Source organism: Amblyomma mixtum, chromosome 2 (genome assembly GCF_055824585.1).
Source record: "Amblyomma mixtum isolate Tamu chromosome 2, ASM5582458v1, whole genome shotgun sequence".
In the NCBI taxonomy this organism is placed as follows: Eukaryota; Metazoa; Arthropoda; class Arachnida; order Ixodida; family Ixodidae; genus Amblyomma; species Amblyomma mixtum.
The window spans coordinates 56,881,814-56,889,492 of NC_143013.1; positions in this window are offsets into that span (position 1 = coordinate 56,881,814).

Sequence of the window (7,679 nt, forward strand, 5' to 3'; positions counted from 1 at the left end):
GTAAGGGCCCAAACTATCGCCGGACACTCTTTTTCAGTGACCGAGTAGTTAGATTCAGCCTTTGTTATCGTGCGGCTGGCACAGGAAACGACGTATTCGATGAAGCCAGATTTGCGTTCTGCGAGTACGGCTCCGATGCCTACCCCACTGGCGTCAGTATAGACCTCGGTAGGTGCGGTTGAGTCGAAATGGCGCAGTATAGGTGGTGCGGTGAGGATACGGCGCAAAGAATCGAAGGCGTCGTCACAAACTTGGGACTACTGAGAAAGATCGGGACTGCCGGACAGAAGTTGTGTCAAATGTGCAGCGATTGAGGCAAAGTTGCGTATAAACCTACGGAAGTATGAGCTCAGACCCAGGAAGCTGCGCTGATCTTTGATAGAAGTAGGTCGAGGAAACGCAGCCACAGCACGAAATTTATCCGGGTCCGGACGGACACCGTCCTTGGAAACAACGTGGCCTAAAGTGGTAATTTGGCGGGCTGCAAAATGACACTTCTTTAAGTTGAGCTGAAGGCCGGCATCCGAGAAGCAGGTCAAAACGTGCTTCAGTCGGGAGAGGTGAGTGTCAAAGTCAGGCGAAAACACGACGTCGTCGAGGTAACAGAGGCAGATCTTCCACTTCAGCCCACGCAGAATGGTATCCATCATCCGCTCAAAGGTGGAAGGAGCATTACAAAGGCCGAAAGGCATCACAGTAAATTCATATTGGCCATCAGGGGTTACAAAGGCTGTTTTGGGGCGATCGGCCTCTTCAATGGGTACCTGCCAGTACCCGGAACGTAAATCTAAAGAAGAAAATATTTCGGCACCTTGGAAGCAGTCTAGCGCATCACCTATGCGTGGCAGTGGATATACGTCCTTGCGCGTGATCTTGTTGATCTTGCGCGTGCAACTCCTGATAAGAGTTTACAACTCCCAACGCCTCCGGCTTGGCGTTGGAGGTAGCCATCGGGAGGTCCGGTGCTCGCTTTCTTGCCTTCCGGGTGATGGCGTCAATGCGCTCGTCGTCTTCTTTGTTGTTGCGTAGTTACGGCACGGCGTAGAGGATCCGGCTGGTCACGAAGGCAAGGGCGAGCCGTAGCGCGTCCGTGCACAGAAGACTACCCCGCTTGTTAGAAACGCGGTGGATCATGTGCCCTACCTGTTCACCTATGCGCTTGAATTTCGCTATATTAGATTCAGGCCTAAGCCTGCTATTGATGAACAGACCCAGGATCCGGAGCTCTGCCACTTCTTTGATCGGACCGCCCGACAGAGAAATGTGTAGAGACTTGTTGCCCTGTGGATTTGTCCTGGCATGTGGAAACTATGATTTGGCGGGAGCACATTGAAGGCAGCATGGGCCGCCGTGTTTCCAACACACGCGGGGGGTTACGAAGCAAGGATGCCTTGCGGCTGGCAAACGCCTTTGTAACCAGTCGAATTCTCTATTCGACTCACTCCTTATCTCCGCCTACGGAAACAAGAGGAGGATGCGCTTGAGGTCATCCTTCGCAAAATTATGAAGCGCGCCCTTGACCTCCCTATCACTACTTCAAACGGCCAGCTTATGGCTCTTGGAGTGGTGAATACTTTTCGGGAGCTCCGGGAGGCGCACCTCACAAACTAGCCCACGCCCTTGTCGCTAACGGAGTCGGATCACCGCCTTCATGTTCGATTCCATATCCAACACGCCACTGCCATGGAAGACAGATTTCAGATCCCAGAACTGTGGAGATATGCCCTCCAAGTGCGGCCTCTTCCAGCCAACATGTCACACGAAGACCACAACGGTCGGCGCCTGGCACGAGCGCAAGCCCTAGCCAGACATTATGACAACAAAAACAGATGTATGCTACGTGGACGCCTCCGGCCCTCACCACGGGGGATGGTACACGGCCGCGGTAGTTCAACACAGCAACAAAGTGAACGGCCTCACCTTTAGAAAGCCCGCAGTGCAACACAAGCAGAGGAGGACGCGATTGCCCTCTGGGCCTAACGACGTAATCACCGACTCGCGAGGGGCCTGTCGGAACGTCGAACGAGGCTGCACTCTCTTCCTAGCCTATCGAATCTACCAAAATTGCATACGGGATATGGACTCCGCACGCCGTTGCCTTATATCGTCCCCTGCTAAACAGGTGTTGGCAGCAAACGAGACAGCAGACGCAGCCGCCCGCACGCTCTCTGACCGGGCTGTTTTCTGGTCCCCACCCGATGAGGAACCGGATTTTAATCCGGTATATACGTTCAAATATATTACAACCTCCTATTAAGATAGCCATGAGGAACCGGATTTTAATCCGGTCTATACGTTCAAAGATATTACAACCTTCTATTAAGATAGCCATCGCCTCTACCCTAGCCTATGCAAAGGCCTGAAGAAGGCGGATGAGCGGCTACTTCTGCGCCTTCTCACCAATACATTGCTGCGCCCGGCACCTCTAAAACCTGTTGTCCTCTCCTTTAGCGGCAGCTGCCCGCACTGTAGTGCGGTGTCCTCGGACACCTATCACATGGTGTGGGCCTGCCCCTCTATCCCGGCCATTCCCCCTGTCTCCAACCCAACCCGGGAGGACTGGAGGCGACCCTGCGCGCCCTGGCGGCGGCCACCGCCACTGGGGTCCCATACTAGGGACCTCCACCTAGTGCTTGTAAGGATCGGACCCTTACGGGCTGATCCTAACATACCTCCAGTCCCTTCTAAATAAATGTTTTCACCACCACCACCCCAGTTCTCCCTGGTGAGGTTCGGTTTTGGGGCGGGGTTCGGGGTTGACTGGCATGCGCACACAATGAGGAAGATGTCCGAAGACTTCTGCGCACAGTACTGGCATTGTCCTGTACATGCAGGATCAAAGTGCTTTAAATCTGCCTGGCACCTCAGTGTTTTGGTGTAAAGTCGACACCTAGATCAGTCGACACCTTGATCATGCTTTGAGCTACACGGCACCGGAGACAGATACAGAGAGAAACAGCTTTAGTGATTGTTTGTTATTTTCGCACCACGGGGTCCTACTTGAGTTCCTGTTCGTCTAATGCAGAGCGCGTGCGCCAAGTCCGGGGCGCCACTAGTCCGCCGGCGTTCACTGGGTTCCTTGGCATTGGCGTTCGCAGCGTTTTAGACTCCATTGACATTTAGGAAGGAAAAGACGCATAACTGGCTCCCTGCGTCAGAGAACACCTTATTCGCGCTTTGGATCGATATGTAGCGGTCGTGACCACCTGCAAAAAACCGTACGTTCGCACTATATTTGGAACTTAGCAATGCTAAACTGCTAGCCAGTTTTTTGTGCCTTTAAACGCGCTCACCCAAGCATGAAGTGCTGCTTTATTATTTAGATGCATCTTGCGCTGATGGTTTGATACTTTGTCGTTTTTTGCGCTACGTTACACGCTCGATACCTTTAATCCAATTGTCGGCTAAGAAATTTTAAAACCCGGTTCACCTGCGATTATCAATGTAACTCATTCTTTTATATCCCTTGTGGAACTTTGTACACTGTTATGTACGCAGAGAACTCGCAGCTTTTTCTGAGTGTGCTGCATCTAGTAAAACTTTCTTCGTTTCAGGTGGTTTTAGCATCATTCTTGTCGCAGATAGGTTGGTTTTTAAGCGATATATCAAAAAGGGTAAATAATATTTCACAAAACAGTGAACTAGCTAGCACGAGATCCTGCATTTTTGTGAACAGAGTTTTTGCCACCTATTATAAAACCAATTTTTATTTTAAATTTTCAAAGCAGTGGGCACCGTTGAAAGCGGAATATTATTTATCGATCCGTGTAGTGGTTACCAGACGAATTATGGCATTTCGATGTTAATATTTGCAACCACAGCAAAATTCTGCTAAAATTTGGATATCTCTGTGAAAAAGAACTCCTAGGTGATATACGCTGGAACACTAACACATTATCTTTGTTGAGGTGTGAATACATTATTTAGGCAATAATATATTTCTTTTTGGCATAAACCGAAATAGCGCCTCAGTGGGATATACTTAATTACAAAGAACTATTATTTTGTTTACTATCTATGGCCGTGGCCATAATGTCCATCTTCTACCACAACTCACCAGCATAGACCGCATTCTTCCATCTTTACCAGCGTTTAAAACAAAAATATGTAGAGATTAAAAAATAACCTGTGGTGTTCGGACAAAACTACAAGTACACTGTGAAATTAATGCAACCAGTATTTTAATGAGAAAGCAAAGAATGAGAAAACAATGTTGACACTGCAGGACTGATTGTTTATACACAACGAAGAGTCGCTGGTTCAAACGTGTTCGAGGGGCACGAAGGTTACATGTGGTTTGTACGACTGTAAAGTGGTTCGGGTAGGTGTATTGAAGTTAGACAGCAATGGCTTGCAAAAGTAGTTGCTGACTCTCAAACGCAAAAGCTTCCGGATTTCTCGAAAGCAGCAGAGAGCAGTGTTCTGCAATTTTTCTTAGACATGTCGTTGATGCTTGCAGTTTTCACAGTGTTTTTTTGCCGACTTCTTTTACTCCTTGGCGAGAATAATTCATGAAGAACTTCGTTTTGGTATCATGTTTTCAGAATGTCAACGGGCGTAGAGCCTGTAAAGCCTATATTTTAGAGCCTGTAAAGCCGTGAAAACAGATTATTCGGCGTTCACGTTCCTTGGAATAACCTTAGCTTAAAATATCAACGCTTTAATTTACGGAGGTTGTTCCTTGCCCTAATAGATACGCTAGAAGGAGGGTGAAGAAATATCGAGGCAAATAAAACAACCAAATTTTGATATGAATACGTGTGCACTAAAAGAAGGTGGACATAATTAAGTGCATTCATTCTCATTACATGACTTATTAATTCGGTTAACAATCTCTCTTCTGCAAAACGAGGTAATCGGCCCACGTAAGCCACTGATGACCAAACAGAATTCGGCGATGAATTTCGGCAATCTTTAAACTCGCTTCAGCATATGGCTCGTAGTCAGGAATACAATAGACTTGTGGCAGCGGAGAGCTCACTGTTGAAAGCAATACTAAACGATGTTTTCCAAGTGCAGTTTTGATGCAAACGCGAGTTGTAGTGCTATGACTGTTCAACAAGACAAACGATTGCGTTCAAAAACAGCCAAAAAGCAGTTCTTGAGCACCCGAGCTCACAGGAAAATAGACAACAGTGAATTTTAACCGAAGTCAATATATTGGTTGAACTCCAAAACAAACACAAGTCGGAATAAAGACAGAAAAAGTGGTTGTCTAATTAACCTATGAGATAAGTTTAAATTTTGCACCAGCAGAGAACGAACCAGTTGCCTGTTTTGCATAAATGGCATAAGAGTGTTGCAAACGGCGCTGCACTTTCTTGCTGAAATAATGGCGGCTTTTTGGAACAAGCGGAGGGCAGATACTTTTTGGCTGGTATAGGCACTGAGTGTCGACGGCGGATCCTAACGTTTCAACGGGACGCCACGATAGCAGTTCTTACTTCGATACTTTCCTAAGTAGCAGAAGCTATGCGCGGGTGGTGCTCGTTTCGTCGGGAACCGCGCACTCGTTCCGAAGGCAGCAGAGTCGAGACCGCTCGACCAGAACTGTGGATGGTATGGCAAAAAAACGAGCGGGCAAACGTAGCCGACGAGAACATTGCACGAGGACAAAAAGCAATCGAACACTTGAAATCAACGCTCATATAAGGGGAGCAGCCGCAGGCAATAAAGTCACGAGATGACAAGATACTTCAGACCAGTAGCCGGCAACTAGCCGCAAGCAAGCCGCAGAATAGTCGAGGTGAATGGCGTAAGAGCCTCTGGTCGCTTCTGTTAGGGAACGCTAACATATATATTGTTTTATTAAAAAACGTTGTACTTTCTAGCTAAACGCACAGATTTAGAAGATTTTTGAAATGAGTAATTAAAGTTGCACTTGAAATCAGTATAGGTGAGAATTATGAACCAATAATTTGTCTACACTTCATTTCAGTGGCGCTTCAGTTCCATAGTCTTAAGTATATCGCTGGCACTTGGTTCTAGACCACATTAGTGCTCCGTGACTTAAGTAAATCACTATAATAACATTATCATTGTTTCCTGAGTATATAATAATATTTACTTTCTTGTTTATGTATAGTGAACCAATAAACCTACACTCAAAACCAGGGGAGTGCCGTGATGCGATTCATATATCTCCAAATACATGTCAAAAAGTTGTGAGGTTCCCGAAAGTGCGTATTCAATGAAGTCAACAAAAGAAGGAGAGGAGAGGCGCATTCCCTGAGAGCGAGGGTGAGAGCTCTGGCGGCAGCCTTATTCAGAGCGGTTATGCGAGAACTGAACGGTATGAGGCCGAGCGGGAGTAAGCGGTGTGCGATTCATTGAGTAGTATGTGCAGTCACCTAGCGAGCATGGCGGTCGTAACTCGGTGAAAAGCTGCGTTTTAACTCCGGATAGTACTGCAGGGACGTGGAGCCATGTGGAACTAAGCCACGTGTACGACAAATGCCATGGAAGTGAAAATGAAGGGCGTACAAAAAATGCTTGGTATCTTAAGCTTAATGGTAGCCGTTGAAGCTGGCTCAGATACCTAAGCGTACACTACCATTGTTATCGGCGGCTTATTTGGTAACGTGTTAAAATTCTCTCGGTATGGGTCTCTAAAAGGGGAGGGTGAATTCGTTGACGCCGCATCGGCCAAACTGCCATAAGGAGTTGGACTTCATCCTGGCGCATCAGGAGCGAAAGAGGACATTTAACTTCTTCCTAATCATATCGTCTATCTATGCCCAAAGAGAAGTCTTGTTAAGGAAATATTGTATAGCAGACTGATGACACTCCTGACACTTCTGACTCCTGATGACTCCTGACACTTTGTTCACTTTGCTTTGTGTTGTCAAAAATTTATCGTCTTTCCACTCTGCCATGCATACGAGCTGAAGTTAGATAAGTATGTTCTAGTATGCTTAACCGAAGTCGCAGTTCTTACGTTTGTAATGCGTGCTAACAAAGTGCTAGTTGTAGATGTGAGCACCCCACTTGCGAATCTGGTGTATGCCAACGTGTCTCATCTGTATCTGTGTATACCAACGTGTGCCCATGGACACTGCTGTATCCATGGGCACGGGGTCGAATCCCAGCCGTGGCGCCTGCATTTTCAGTGAAGCTGAAATGCACAAATGCCCTCGTGCTGTCCCATCCCCGGCCCTGGTAAAGATCCGACGGTGTTCTAAATTAGCCGGGACTGCTCCAAAATGCGACATATAAGGTTAATTTATATACACAAAATAAAGCTAGGCAGTAATATGACAAGTCGAAGATGGTTTAGTGCTTGGTTCGCAGTGTGTGGTGTATTCTTCAGTTCAAAAACTTCCTCGCCGCAGACGAGGGCGGCTTCTGCGGATGGAAATTTTAACAAGTGTACATGCGATGACTAAGCAGGACAAATGCCCTCAGGCAAAGGCAAAAACAAAGGACTTAACACAGAGCTGCTTTTGGTGTGCCGTTCACTATTCCGCGATAATACTACATTGGGTTGTCTCGCCCACCAGTTCGTGTCGCGAATTTAGCTACTGGAAAGTGTTGGTTAGCATAAAGTGGCCTGTTGAACGGGATTGTTTGCCTGTAGATATCAACACGTATCACATCAGGATAGGTAAACAGCACTAAACATAACTGACGTGGCGTAGTCTCGTGCCCACATTTGGGAGTAAGAAAAAAATGTACATTTA